This window comes from Anneissia japonica, unplaced genomic scaffold (genome assembly GCF_011630105.1).
Source record: "Anneissia japonica isolate Jap-2015-1 unplaced genomic scaffold, ASM1163010v1 scaffold14072_len149563_cov130, whole genome shotgun sequence".
Lineage (NCBI taxonomy): Eukaryota > Metazoa > Echinodermata > Crinoidea > Comatulida > Comatulidae > Anneissia > Anneissia japonica.
In genome coordinates, this window is record NW_022742657.1 from 82,630 (window position 1) to 97,052 (window position 14,423).

Below are 14,423 nucleotides of genomic sequence, written 5' to 3' on the forward strand. Positions count from 1 at the left end.
TATATATATATATATATATATATATATATATATATATATATATATATATATATATATATATATATATATGCATACATATATATTTATTTATATATATATTTATTTATATATATATATATATATAAAACGTTAGCGATTTTATCACGAAAAAAAAGGATAATAAAATCGTGAGCAAGTTGCCGATCACGGATGCCGCGGGTTGAAATGATCCATCCGTGCTAGTAGACTATTCTGAATTCTAGCTATATATAGAAACAGCAACAATAATTAGGGTAAATTTGACCTTGCATGATGCATAAACTAATCATCTAAGATAAATCTTGGCCTACAAAGCACTAGGCTTATTCAATGAAAATAGATTATCGTTTCTTTAAAATACGTAATTATAATAAAAGTTACATTATGTCAAATAAGGTCTAAAATATAAAATTTTAGATAAATAATTATGACATAACAATTTAAATTATTGATTAGTTTTCTCTAAATGATTATGAAGATTATGGTTCAGCGACAAATGTGAAGACTGTCCTGTGTTGCAGGCAGATGATGATGACACAGGACGTATCATTTGGGATGGAGAAGAAGAGGGTAGTATATACCAAATTTAAAACTATTACATAATTAGATAAATAATAAGAGTGTTCGAATATAAATATGCTGTTATAATCGTATAAAGCATAGCCCTTCAACGAAAAGTTCCCTTTTCAATTCAATTATATGAAAAAAAAAACATTGTCTGGTGGGACTCGAACCTGCAACCTTTTGCTGTCAGGGTGAGTGCCATATCCATATAGACTACGATGACCTATAGGATGTACGTGCAGATTTAATCCCTAGGCATTTTCTTATTTCTTAAACCTAACTATGTATTATTCAACCATACTACTCTCTTATTTCTTTCTATTATATTATGTACACATAAATAAATAAATCCTAATATATATTTTTAATTAATTTATAAAGTATTTTAGAAAAATGAATTATTAAATAAGTGATTAAAAAACGAAATAAGAAATCATTTTTACACATTAAAAATTAACGTAGGCCTATTTACAAGCGTTTCAATAAGTAGATGTTTAATGCGTACATCGATGCACAACAATGCATAAAAATACAGAACAAAATTACAAGTGTTATCTACACGCGCAAATTTTTCAAACAGACGGAAAAGAACGTTCATCATCATAGCTGAACAAACAACAAAACCGCATACACATACACATACACATACATACTAGACATGACTATGTTCGTACGATCATTTATACGTACTTCCAGGTAAGACATTTGTTTTAGTTTGTTTTCTAAACATTAATTATTCTTTATTTCATATAAAGAGATTTTGGAAATCACTTAAGGTCCGATTCGATTTCGAATTATGAAAAGTGTAGTCAAAGGTCAGAACAGCATTTCTGGTCATTTTTAGTAAATGTTTCTATTATTCTAAATAGAAACACGAATGTTCCTAACACATTGACACCATAACTAACTCTCTACCACCAGTGGTTGTGGAGATATGAAGATTCTATGGCTATGACCTTCAAACATGTCAAAGGTCAGAAACGGCTTTTCCGGTCGTATTTTAGTTAAATATTCTATTAGAGCAAATAGAAACATGGCATGAGTATTCCGAACAAATTGGCAACAAAATTAACTCTCTACCACCAGTGGTTGTGGAGATAATAAGGACTCAATAACTATGACATTTGAAATATGTCAAAGGTCAAAAACAGCATTTCCGGTCATTTTCTAGCACATTAGAAAAAATAGAAAAATTAATGTTCTGAACATATTGACACCACAAATAACTCTTTACCACCAGTGGTTGCGGAGATATAATGACCCTATTGCTAGGACCTTGAAACGTGTCAAAGGTTAGAAACAGCATTTTCGGTCATTTTTTAGCAAAATATTCTATTAGAGTAAATAGAAACATGAATGTTCGGAACAAATAGGCACCAAAATTAACTCTCTACCACCAGCGGTTACGGAGCTATGACGACCATATAGCTATGACCTTCGACCATGACCTTTTGACCTTTCGCCACATTTTGAAAATGTGTTACCAAGCCAAAAATGATTCTTAGACCACCCTAAACCACTTTCTGAAGTCAATTTCTCTGGACCTCAAAGTGCATACAAAACCTGGTCTGGTACTAGGGTATTATTACTAACTGATGATTTTTTAACATTTTTCCAAAATTCACAGTCATTATTTCCTCCTCATGATTTAGCAATAGCATTGGCCTTTAGTGATTCTTCGTTTCATTTACACCACTTAAGAGCCAGTTTAAACCTGCATCTAGAAATTTTCATTTCATTGAACTTAGGTTTTTCCATTCAAACGCCACGTGTGAAAAGCCTCTCTAGCAATAACATGAAGATCACAAACATGCTCATTCCAGCCAGGTATGTTAAACAATGTAGACATTTGGTCGGATCTGGAGCTAAAACAAATATCAGATGCCTTAGAAAGACTACTAATAATGTTACTATATACGTTATCAATTTCATTTAAATGGTCTTCACTTATACAACAAATATCAGAACATACGAAAGCTTCACACTGCTAACCTTTACGTTGTTTAATAAACAGTATGATAATTCACTGTACAAATTTAGGTTAGCATTAGATATTGTCCCAACATACAAATGTATCTTTTATATTACAGTTTTTATTACCTTCGAAAATCTCACTACATATTATTTCGTGTGAGAACTGAATGGGGAAATGGTCAGACCCAATCATATTATACACAACAGAAACATCATATATATTTTCGTGAGCACCATGTGTGGCAAGGACATGATCCAGCCAGCTAGCCGTTCCATGTGCTTCACCTAAATAAGTAAACGTATTAGAGTGAATACCTAAGAATTAAAGATCACTAATATGGATATCATATTCATTTCAGAAACTGATCAAATCGTTTCTTTACGTCAGCAATAAAATCACCTGTAACTATCACCCTCGACCCTTCCATGTGCTTCATTTAAATAAGTAAACGTATTATAGTGAATACCTAAGAATTAAAGATCACTAATATGGATATCATATTCATTTCAGAAACTGATCAATTCTCTGCCAAATCGTTTCTTTACGTCAGCATTAAAATCACCTGTAGTTATTACCCTCGACCCTTCCATATGCTTCACTTAAATAAGTAAACGTATTATAGTGAATATCTAAGAATTAAAGATCACTAATATGGATATCATATTCATTTCAGAAACTGATCAATTCTCTGCCAAATCGTTTCTTTACGTCAGCATTAAAATCACCTGTAATTATCACCCTCGACCCTTCCATATGCTTCACTTAAATAAGCAAACGTATTATAGTGAATATCTAAGAATTAAAGATCACTAATATGGATATCATATTCATTTCAGAAACTGATCAATTCTCTGCCAAATCGTTTCTTTACGTCAGCATTAAAATCACCTGTAATTATCACCCTCGACCCTTCGAACTCTTAATTGATGGACTGTATTTTTCCCAAATGCTCCATATATTCCTCAAAGTTATTATCACAATCCCAAGACATATACACACAAAGTAGAAGAGTTCTGTGTTTACCTTTCCTTAGTTCGATTCCAATTATTCTGGCATCATAAACATTAATGGGCGTACATATAATATAAGCAAACTTTTGCTTATACATGATGGATACTCCACCAATTGGCCTAAGCTAATTTTATGCCCGCGAATCTCGCGAATTGGACATTTTAGGCACATTCAGGGTTGAAAAGGAATTTCCCTTTACCCTACCTCAATTTTCCCAGAGGGGGGAAACATGGGGAAAGGTTTTCCACATGGGGGCTTTTCCCTCATGCCCCTCTCCCGCTGGTTACGCCACTAGGTATAAGTTAATTGAGCACATAATAGTCCAAACTAAAAGATAAAGAACTTTTAAGATAGATAGTTTTAGCATTGCTCCATTCTAAAATGTGAAGAAAAAAACTACATTAATAATTTTTTGCATGTGTATTGACGGTAAAATAACATGGTTGTAATAAATAAAACCCTAATGAAAATGTTTATATTTAGTTTCAAACACACGTGTGTAGGCTTAATATTATATATTCAGTTAAAGGCATGTCGTCTTGTCTTCTATATTACTTATTATCATATATTACAAGCGGGAAAATGATTACCTTTGCCCTTTTGACCCAAGACCCATGTTACGCTTCCTCCAAGACCTTAATATTGTCGACTGGACGAATCTGGCTAATCTTGTCGATATTAATGAAATATGGTCTAAATGGAAAGCATTGTTTACGCATGTCCTCGATAAACATTATGTAATTAAGATGTTTAGACGTAGAATAAGCATCTTCCGTGGATTAATTCCGAAATTAGGTTTCGAATCAGATACAGCAAGTGAATTTTTCTGGAAAACAAGAAAGACAAAAAGTGAAAGCGATTGATTAAAATATAAAGAAATTAGTAATATGGTCATTCCATTAAGGGGGTGTGGCTATAATGTATGGGAAATGTTATCATGAGGTTATAAAACATATTAACTTGAATGACAATAGGTTGTTGGCTATTGAAAGAGGTGAGGGCATAAACACAACTTTGCTTGTGAATTCTTACTTACCTTATGATTCTGTAAATGAGGACAGCCTTATTGAATTTGTATACTATCTGAGTAAATTACTTGATGTTATTGATGATTTTGGGGGTGATAAGTTCATTGTGGTTGGTAATTATAATGCTGACCCAAGGAAAACATTTGGAAAAGAATTGATTAACTTTTGCTCTGAATATGACATTCGAATATCTGATATTGAGTACCTTGGCCTGAATTCTAACTCATTCACCTTTTAAGTGATGCTCATGGTACTACCAGTTGGCTGGGTCATGTTTTGGCTACTCAAGTTTCCCACACTAGAATGAGTGAAATGTGTATTTGTTATGATTATATTTGGTCTGACCACTTCCCGGTTGTGTTTGATTATCGTCTTGACGAATTTGTGTGTTCAGTCTCAGTGAATGAAAACGATAACCATAGTAAAGAGGGTAGGTTCAGTGAACTGGTGTGTAGCTAGTGAAGATGAGAAAGACACATATTATTCTTTTACAGAACTTATGTCTTACAAAATCCAAGTTAATCGTGATATATTGCATTGTATTAATAATAACTGTGATGATTATTTACATATTGATTCTATTAAAGAATTATATAATAGTATACTAGAGTGTGTCAAGGAAAAGGAAAGTTCTTTTTTAATTTCATAAGTCAAAAAGTAAGAGCAAGCATTGTAAAGTGAATATAGTACCTGGGTGGAATGAGCGGGTCTCTGACTTAAAATAGCTAAAGAAGCGTTTCTTCTGTGGCGTGATAATGGCCGGCCCCGTTTTGGGCCTCTTTATGAGGCCATGAGAACATCTAGATCCCAGTTTAAAATGGCTTTTAGGCAATGTAAGCGTGACGAAGAAAAGTTGCGTTGTGACTCTATGGCTGAATCTCTGTCTACTAACAATTCATAGCCGTCGAAAGCATTTTGGAAGTGGTCCGGCCATTCGGGGGTGGGGGTCGGGGAAGGGGTGGTTTGGGGTCCGGATGTCCTTCCTCGCAAAATTTAGTTTCTGTTGTTGATGCCCGGAAATGCGCTCTCCTGCATTTTTACAACAATCAAATATAGGCATATTTGAATAATTTAATCTTATTTAATTAATTTTTTATTCTTTAGACATTTTTAAATTTACATATTTCGTAGTGTAATTTTTACGTGTGTTAATTATAATTATGAAATTCTGTATAATATCTGTCTCTTATACACATCTAGATGTGTATAAGAGACAGACATTGTACAGTCTTATTTCGATAAGTGTACAAACTGAAATCCCATTACAAAGGTTACGATATAAAAGATATTTGATGTACACATTATTACGTAGGTTTGATACTTAATTTTCTTTTTTTTTATTTATTTATTTATTTTTTTTTTTTTTGTTTTTTTTTGGACAAAAGGTGGTCCGGCCATAGCCGGTGCTGCCGGTTCCGACGGCCCTGCAATTACATTAAGTTCTGGGAAAGGGTTAAGGAAATCAATGGAAGCCCTCTTAAACAATCCAATGTAATTGGTGATGCTAAGGGGGATAAGGAAATTTGTAATCTGTAGTCTGATCATTATACGGAGTTATTTAATTGCGTTTCTACTTCCAGATATAAAGATCTGGTTATTGAAGCATTAAATTGTCCTATTGACAATAGTAATGAAGTGTTCATTTCATCTTAAACTGTAAAGAATTGCATTGACAAGCTGTCACCTTTTTAAATCTGCAGGTTTTGACGATGTTTTGACTGAGCACTTTAAATTGTGTAGTGAGAGGATTCATTTTCTTCTCAGTTTATGTTTTAGCTTAATGCTAAGGCATAGTTATGTGACTCCCGAAATGACTAAGGTTATACTTGTTCCAATAATTAAGTCCAAGTCTGGTGATATCACCGACGAAGGTAATTATCGTCCTATAGCTTTAGCCACTGTTGCATCAAAGATATTTGAACTTGTGTTAATTGAAATATCATGCAACTCTCTTTCATCTGGTGACCAAGTTACAGTTTGCCTTTAAATATGTGAACTCCACAGATACATGTATTTTTGTCTTCAAATAGATTGTTGATTTTTATATGCGAAATGGTAGCCCAGTGTATACATGTTTTTTAGATGCTAACAAGGCGTTTGACTGTATTATTCTTTTTACGTTGTTCAAAAAATTAATTGATAGAGGCACTCCTAATTTTGTAATTAGAGTGTTAAGACATTGGTATATGACTCATGAATTTATGGTAAGGTGGGGAGATACAATATCTATGGGTTTTGGTGTGAAAAAGGGGGTCCGTCAAGGTTGTATGATGTCACCATTACTTTACAATATCTATGTGGATGATCTAAATGTTCGTCTGAATAATGTTAATGCTGGTTGTTAGCTGAAAGATACCAAATTTAATTGTCTCTGCTATGCAGATGACATGGTTCTTCTGGCTTCTTCTTGTTATGGGTTACAACGCCTTGTTAATGTCTGTGAGAATTTTGTTGAAGATCATGATGTCATTTACAACACAACAAAATCTGTTTGCATGCTTTTCTGTCCAATTGTACGTAAAGTATCTGGCTCTCCAGTTACCCGTCTGATTGCTTCTCCTCTCAATTACTGTGATAGCGTTACATATCTTGGCCATATACTTACCGATACTCTAAATGTTGAGCTAGATATTAAGCGCCAGTACAGATCTCCATGCATAAGAGGGAATTTAGTAATTGTTCTGACAGGGTTAAATGTCTCCTTTTGAAATCGTACTGTGTGAATATGTATCTTCCATCGTTATGGGCCAAGTTTACTCTAAGTTTCAAAGTTCTCTAAACTCACTGCGTGTATGTTACAACAATGCATTGCGCATAGTACTTAAACAACCTAGACACTGTGGCGCCAGCCTGATGTTTGTTGGCAACTCCGTTCCTTCATTTTATGAGTATTTGAGTAAGTCAGTATATAGCTTCATTAATAGAATTGAAAAATGCGTTAACAGTCCTGTATCTTGTGTCATGGGTAATGCTGAATGTTTTACTATGTTAATTAATTACCCAAACCCAGGGTTGCTTTGTTTGGGGTATGGGGGCTTTGGCCCTAACACTTCAACGATCCTACCCTGGGATGCTTTGTTGGGGGTATGCGGGCTTCGGCCTTAGGATTTAACGCTCATACCCCTGGATGCATAGTATGGGGTATGCGGGCTGCGGCCTTAGGATTTAACGTTCCTACCCCGGGATGCATAGTTTTTTGGGTATGCGGGCTTCGGCCTTAGGATTTGACGTTCCTACCCTGGGATGTATAGTTTGGGGTATGCAGGCTGCGGGCAGCCTTAGGAATTGACGTTCCTACCCGGGTTGAATAGTCTTGGGTATGTGGGCTTCGGCCTTAAGATTTAACGCTCCATCCCCGGGTTGCATAGTTTCGGGTATGCGGGCTTCGGTCATAAGATTTAACGTTTCTACCCCGGGATGCATAGTTTGGGGTATGCAGGCTTCGGCCTTAGGTACCTGAACGAGCCTACCCCGGGTTACACAGTTCGATTAAATTTGACAGTGTTGTTTAATTTGTTGATGATGTTTTCGTTTAATTAAGTTTGGGAATCACATTTTCATTTTTTTGCTTCTGCATGTGTCAGTATTTAACTTGAGAATTTAACTTTAAAGAACCCAGTACATCATTCGAGTTGAGTAGGGGGTTACCCCGGTGTACTGGTTCATCCGGCCCCTGTCGTGGACTGTTTTATGTGAACTGGGCCCTCTGGGAGAACAGAAATTTGTTACTGAGGAGGAAACCCAGTATAAAGAACAAATAATTAAATAATAAATAAATGCTTTTGTGTACAGCAGATACAGCAAATTGTGTTTATCTACTTTTTCTTGTGCTCTTGATCGCCTTGTACTGTTGTTGTTGTTCTATCGATTTGTAATTCTTAAATAAAAAATGATTGAATGAATAAATGAAAGTGATTACTCTCGGGCATTACTCTCAAAATCATTAAAACATGGGTTTCTGATACCACTTAAAATTTAATACAAAAAAACAAAACAAAACCATATTCCATGTTTTTTTGCAACGACAAATTCCGTAGCGAGATCCATCTAATCATCAATAATAATTCAGCTCTTGAAGTTAAGTCCTCATCTATACTGCTTGGGTTTATCATAGTCGAAAAACTAAATTTCTAAAAACACGATCATTATGTCAGCATGAAATCTAGAGTGACTCTTAGAAGTCTGTGTCATTTGGGTTTCCTCCCACTTGATGTTAGTATCATTATGTTCAACAGTCATGCTCGTCCTTATTTAGAATACTGTAGTGTAGTTTGGTTCAAGACTTTTCATTTCATTTCAATCCTTTACATATTATTTTCAATAGAGGGATTAGGGTTATCAAACGGTTAGGACCCAGAACTTCAAATCGAGAACCGCTGTGGGAACTTAGTTAAATGGACCTTCTTTCCACATCTTTTCACCTTTGTACAATACGCAAATCATCTCTGACTCACCTATATGTACTTTCCTTTCAAATTTATTTCCTTTTTTTTTGTATCATTAGTACTACTTTTTACAATTTAACTTAAAAATGGATATCTTAATAAACTGTATAATGTTATGAGAGTTAAAAATCTTTATAAATATTTTAATAAAAATAATAATTTTGTATCCAAATTTTGTTATAATTTACAATCCGTAATAAAATATTGTAGTATTTACTTCTATTTATGACTTCTTTTTTTTTACCTTTTCAATGTATATCTCTTCAATGTATATCTGTTCAAACATTCCTAACCATCAATCAGCACATTTTGTATTACTTTCCATTTCCTTTTACCTTTTACTTTGTCGATATATAAGTTAATTATGAATATGATGTGATGTTTAAAGGCACATCATAGATCAGTAAATCTTGATTTTTCTTTATGCACACAATTTTTTTTATGAATGGTAAAAGCTGCAGCAGTGTAAATATAATCTACAATTACATTTTCTGTTCCAAGAACAAGTTGCTTAAATTAAAGGATATATCTTCTTGCGCAATTACATCTTAAAGATGTATTATCCCTTGCTAATTTTAAAAAATCATAAAAAAAATTTGAAATAACCTTGGTCATATTGCAAAAGCATATAAATTAATAACTTGTGCATAAAAATTATTGAAATTAAAAAATGTGTACCCTGATTTTTAAACCAAAAATTATAATAAAAATAATAAAACACTTCGAGTGACTGGAAGTGTTTCTATCATTTTGCGCTGTAAACTGATGTGTAGACATTTTTTAAATACACTAATTTCTATTTTCAAGTTGATAACTTTTATGTTACTTCAAAATGGGCAAGTAAATTTTCAAAAAATATTTTTCTGATTTTTTTGGGTATTTAGCATGGGACAATACATCTTTAATATATTTGTATAACAAAAACCTTGTTTACTAAACATGCATATACATTTTTTGTTTTAATATGTTTTGAAATTTTTATTATTATTTATGTTACTTTCATAGTTAAAAATGTCTGTGTTTTTAATTATATATTTCCATTGGTCTGGTATAATTGCTTTCATTATTTATTTAGCAAATTTAATTTGCGTCGTAATTTTAATAATTCGTCGGAACGTATACATGTTATTTACAAGATCCTTAACGAACACTATATCACATTTAATCCAGTGTTTGTATAACAATGACTTCTTGTTTAGTTGGATTAAGTGATTACTCAACAATTGTTTACTCATAATTTCCTCATGTTTGAATATCCTTTTGATTTGATTTGTTATATTTAATACAAGCTTGTAGTACATTTTTATAAAATATTGGCATATCATACTTAACATTAATATTGTCTAGACACGTCATGTTAAAAATAACCTTTTCAGGACCTACTTTTTGAATAATAAAAAATTTGAGAATACATTTCCACCACTTGGCATCATCATTATATAAAATGTGTTTTACTTAAAAAAACGCTTTTATTCTTTGGCTCCTCCGCTGATTCTTATTTGTAAAAGAACCTCTATCACCTCTAGGGCTGGGAAGGGATTATACATTATTTACTCCTATAAGACACCTCTCGATATTTTAAAGGTTTTGTATACTCTTTGCAATAATTCGACAGCAAATTAACACACTGCTTTTATATTATTTTTAATTTCGAAATTATTATAAAATACTATAGATACTTACGCATACGAACTTGCTATTATCTCTTTTATCTTTAAGAAAGTTTTCATTTTAAACTCTTTGGAATAGAGGAGAGTACATTTCTGAATGTCTACAAAACATTTAACATTCCCTCTCTCCGTCTCGGTTAATAATTTCCTAGCGATATGTTGCTCTTACAGCCCGATCACTTACAAAAAGTCTCCAACTATGGAGCTATGTGCACTTTAAAAACTCTATATTACTTGAATTAACTCCCCTAATAAAAAAATATATATATATATTATTTTTTATTGACTATTTAAAACAGAAAAAGTAAAATAATGGTATCTAAAGCCGGAATGACAAAGAGTTTACATTGAAAATGAAACTGTCATAATAGCATTGCCACTTGTAATTTGTAATTCAAGGTACATTATTGTTGGTGTTTTTTTTAATTTTTTTAGGTAATAGATGTTTCTTACAGTGTAAAGGTTGGTTGAAACAGTTGTTTATAATTTTCATATTTCACTCTATAAGTGTTTTTTTTTTTAATTATGTTTAACATAAGCTGCTTAAAGATGTATTGTCCCATGGTAAATATAAAAAAAAGTCATAAAAATATTTTGTTATGATTTCTTGACATTAGCAAGGGACAATACATCTTTAACAATTATCAGTGTCGATGAATGCATGGATTCTATGACTCAATGCTTTTTCTGTACGGCAGCCAAACACATATAAATTGTTTAAAACTGTTTTGTGATATCTGGCTAATAAATATTATCAAATATTATCAATGTGGATAAATATAAATTCAAATAATAAGCAAGATCATTTCGTAACTTACTTAATTTTCATACATTTGTTATTTTTTTCTAGATTCGAAGTGTTACGAATTGTGTACAGGTTAGTTGCAATATCTCTGTAGCAAGTATCTGGGTTTAGCCTAGAATGTTTAATTTAAAAATATACAATTATAGTTTATTGTTAGGTAGGTCATTAAAATAGCTTATTGCAAGATAAAAAATACTAATAAATCTACTCGACATAAAAAAGACTGTACCGCTTATAGTTGCCTAGTTATAGGTTCACATTATGTAAACTACAATAAGTATTTTCAGTATCTTTCAAAACACCAACAAACAATTATAAAAAAATGTATGTATGTATGTATGTATGTATGTATGTATGTATGTATCAGGGCCGGCGCGCTAAACATATTTTTAAAAACAACATAAATATTAAAACAGATTCATTATTATGCTTAAAAGTAAAATACATTTATTATAGATTTATTAGGCTCCCTCTATCGATTTAAACCAGACGAGTTTAACGTTATGGACAATTACTGTGTAGGCCTAACCTAACTTTTTGAGTAGTCAGTTTCATAGTTGACGACGTCTGACAATTTGACGTAAAAAATTCAAAACGCTTTAAGCCGTTATTTCGCACTAATGGGATTTAACAATTTAAAGTTATTGACATCTCACACATTCTGTGTTAGATATTTATATTCACTTATGTGTATATAAACCATGATATATGGAAATAAATGTCACTCTGTTTATCATAATAAACAAAAAATCATGATTTATAGCGACATTTTTAACATTTAAGGCCCGCCCACCTCACAATGTTTATATTGTCATGTGACACTATGAGACACTATCAGACTTGTCACTCCCATAATTATCTTGAAGTTCTGTTTGAAATTAGATTCGTCTACTTAAGGTTACTGTTATGCGTTACGTAGAAACAATTGTGTTCAAAACAACCCATTTAGATTGTGTTAGTTTCCATCCATTTCCAACTGGAACGATCTAGAGGAAAACTGGATTCAGGCTGTCGGTATTTAAAGGGCAGACTGGCAGGTCACCACCGATTTTTTCCCATTGGGCGTTTGATAGTAATAATAATAATAATATTAATAAATATCAATTAAAACTTTATATCTCTGGATATTAAGGCAGAAAACCAAAGAACTTACGTTTTGAGCTTTCGACTATCACTGTAGTCTTGTCCACAATAACACACAATGGAAATTGCGTCATAGGGATTGTGACGTCAGCGGTGAGGCTGGGTGGGCCTAATCCCCTCCACCATTGGCGTACTCCAATTACTTAACAATCTGGAACCAAGCAAGGCTTCAGGCCCAGACAAAATCAGCCCAAGAGTTCTCAAGGAATTGAGGGATGTCCTCGCCAATCCTCTTACCATAATATTTAGGAAGTCACTTCGTGAGGGCAGTGAACCACAGGACTGGAAAAAAGCAAACATCACTCCAATTTTTTAAAAAAGTCAAAAATACAATCCTGCAAACTACCGTCCAATCATTCTTACCTGCATAGCTTCTAAAATCATGGAGCATTATTATCTACAGTAACATAATGACCTATGCTAGCCGTCACAATATCCTCTACAGTCTCCAGCACGGTTTCCGCAGTAAAAGAACCTGTGAAACTCAGCTTCTGGAATTCATACATGACATTGTTACCAACATGAAAGATGGGTACCAATCAGATGTATGCCTATTAGATTTTTCAAAAGCCTTTGACAAGGTCGGCCATCTTAGACTTGTTGAAAGGCTTCGTTGGTATGGAATCAATGGTCAAACTAACAATTGGATTAAAAACTTCTTCAGCGGCAGGAACTAATCAGTGTGATTGACGGTGTTTCCTCCAGCAGCGTTCGGTTAGTTCTGGTGTACCACAAGGCTCTATCTTAGGACCATGTCTTTTCCTCTTCTTCATCAATGCCATAGCAAAAAACCTAACATCCTGTACACGTTTATTTGCTGAATATACCTTAATTTACATGACGGTAAGCAGCGAAGGGTACTCCAAGCTGATGCAGAAAGATCTAGATACTTTATCACTGTGGGAGAAAAACTGGATGATGGAATTCCACCCAAAAAATGCCAAGTTATTAGTATCACAAGAATGAAAAATATCACATATTATCCATATACTCTCCACGGTCATCAACTTTTTCATGTAGATCATGCCAAGTACCTAGGAATAACAATTACCAAAGATCTGAGATGGAACAAGCACATAGACAGCACCACAGTTAAAGCAAACAATACACTAAATTTCCTCAGACGTAACATAAATATTAATAACCAAAAAGTAAAAGAACAAGCTTACAAGTCACTTGTCCGACCAATTTTGGAATACGGAAGTGTTGTTTGGGATCCCAAAACAGACGTTCTTAAAAGAAAAATAGAAAAGATTCAACGCCGTGCTGCTAGGTTCACCCTTAACAGATATGAACGTACAGCTAGTGTCAATACCATGATCCACGAACTATCATGGAAAACTCTGGCTGGAAGGCGCCAACTTTCAAGATTAGCAATGTTCTACAAAATCCACAATAATTTTGTTGCAATTGATATGAGCAAATACTTAATCTCAAAAAATTATACATCTCCATCTCGCACAGAAAACAGCCAGACGTATTCCTCATTCAAGTCGGGACTATAACAAGATGTCATTCTTTCCTCGGACATCTAGGAAATGGAACATAATAGCAGAATCTACTGTCAAAGCACCAACTATTGAAGTTTTTAAGGGGCCCTTGGCAAAAATTAATCTCACTCGCACCACCACATACCACTAAAGTGCTATAGCCTTCATAATTGAAGTTTGCACTAATCTGGAAGAAGAAGAAGATTCTTTTTCTGGTAGCTTGCACGCTATTCGTCTTCGCTTTCTGTCAATAATTCTACGTCCGCATTGATTG

At 33.4% G+C, this 14,423-nt stretch overlaps 1 long non-coding RNA gene across 1 annotated transcript; it reads right to left on the minus strand.

Moving 5' to 3' along the window:
* Nucleotides 1–4,077: 4,077 nt before the first annotated feature.
* Nucleotides 4,078–13,496, minus strand: LOC117119207. The gene is made up of 3 exons (XR_004447155.1): nt 13,023–13,496; nt 12,670–12,941; nt 4,078–4,394 (listed from the first exon to the last, which is right to left on the minus strand). It is a non-coding gene; the product is annotated as an uncharacterized LOC117119207 (long non-coding RNA).
* Between the last annotated feature and the right edge of the window lie 927 nt (nt 13,497–14,423).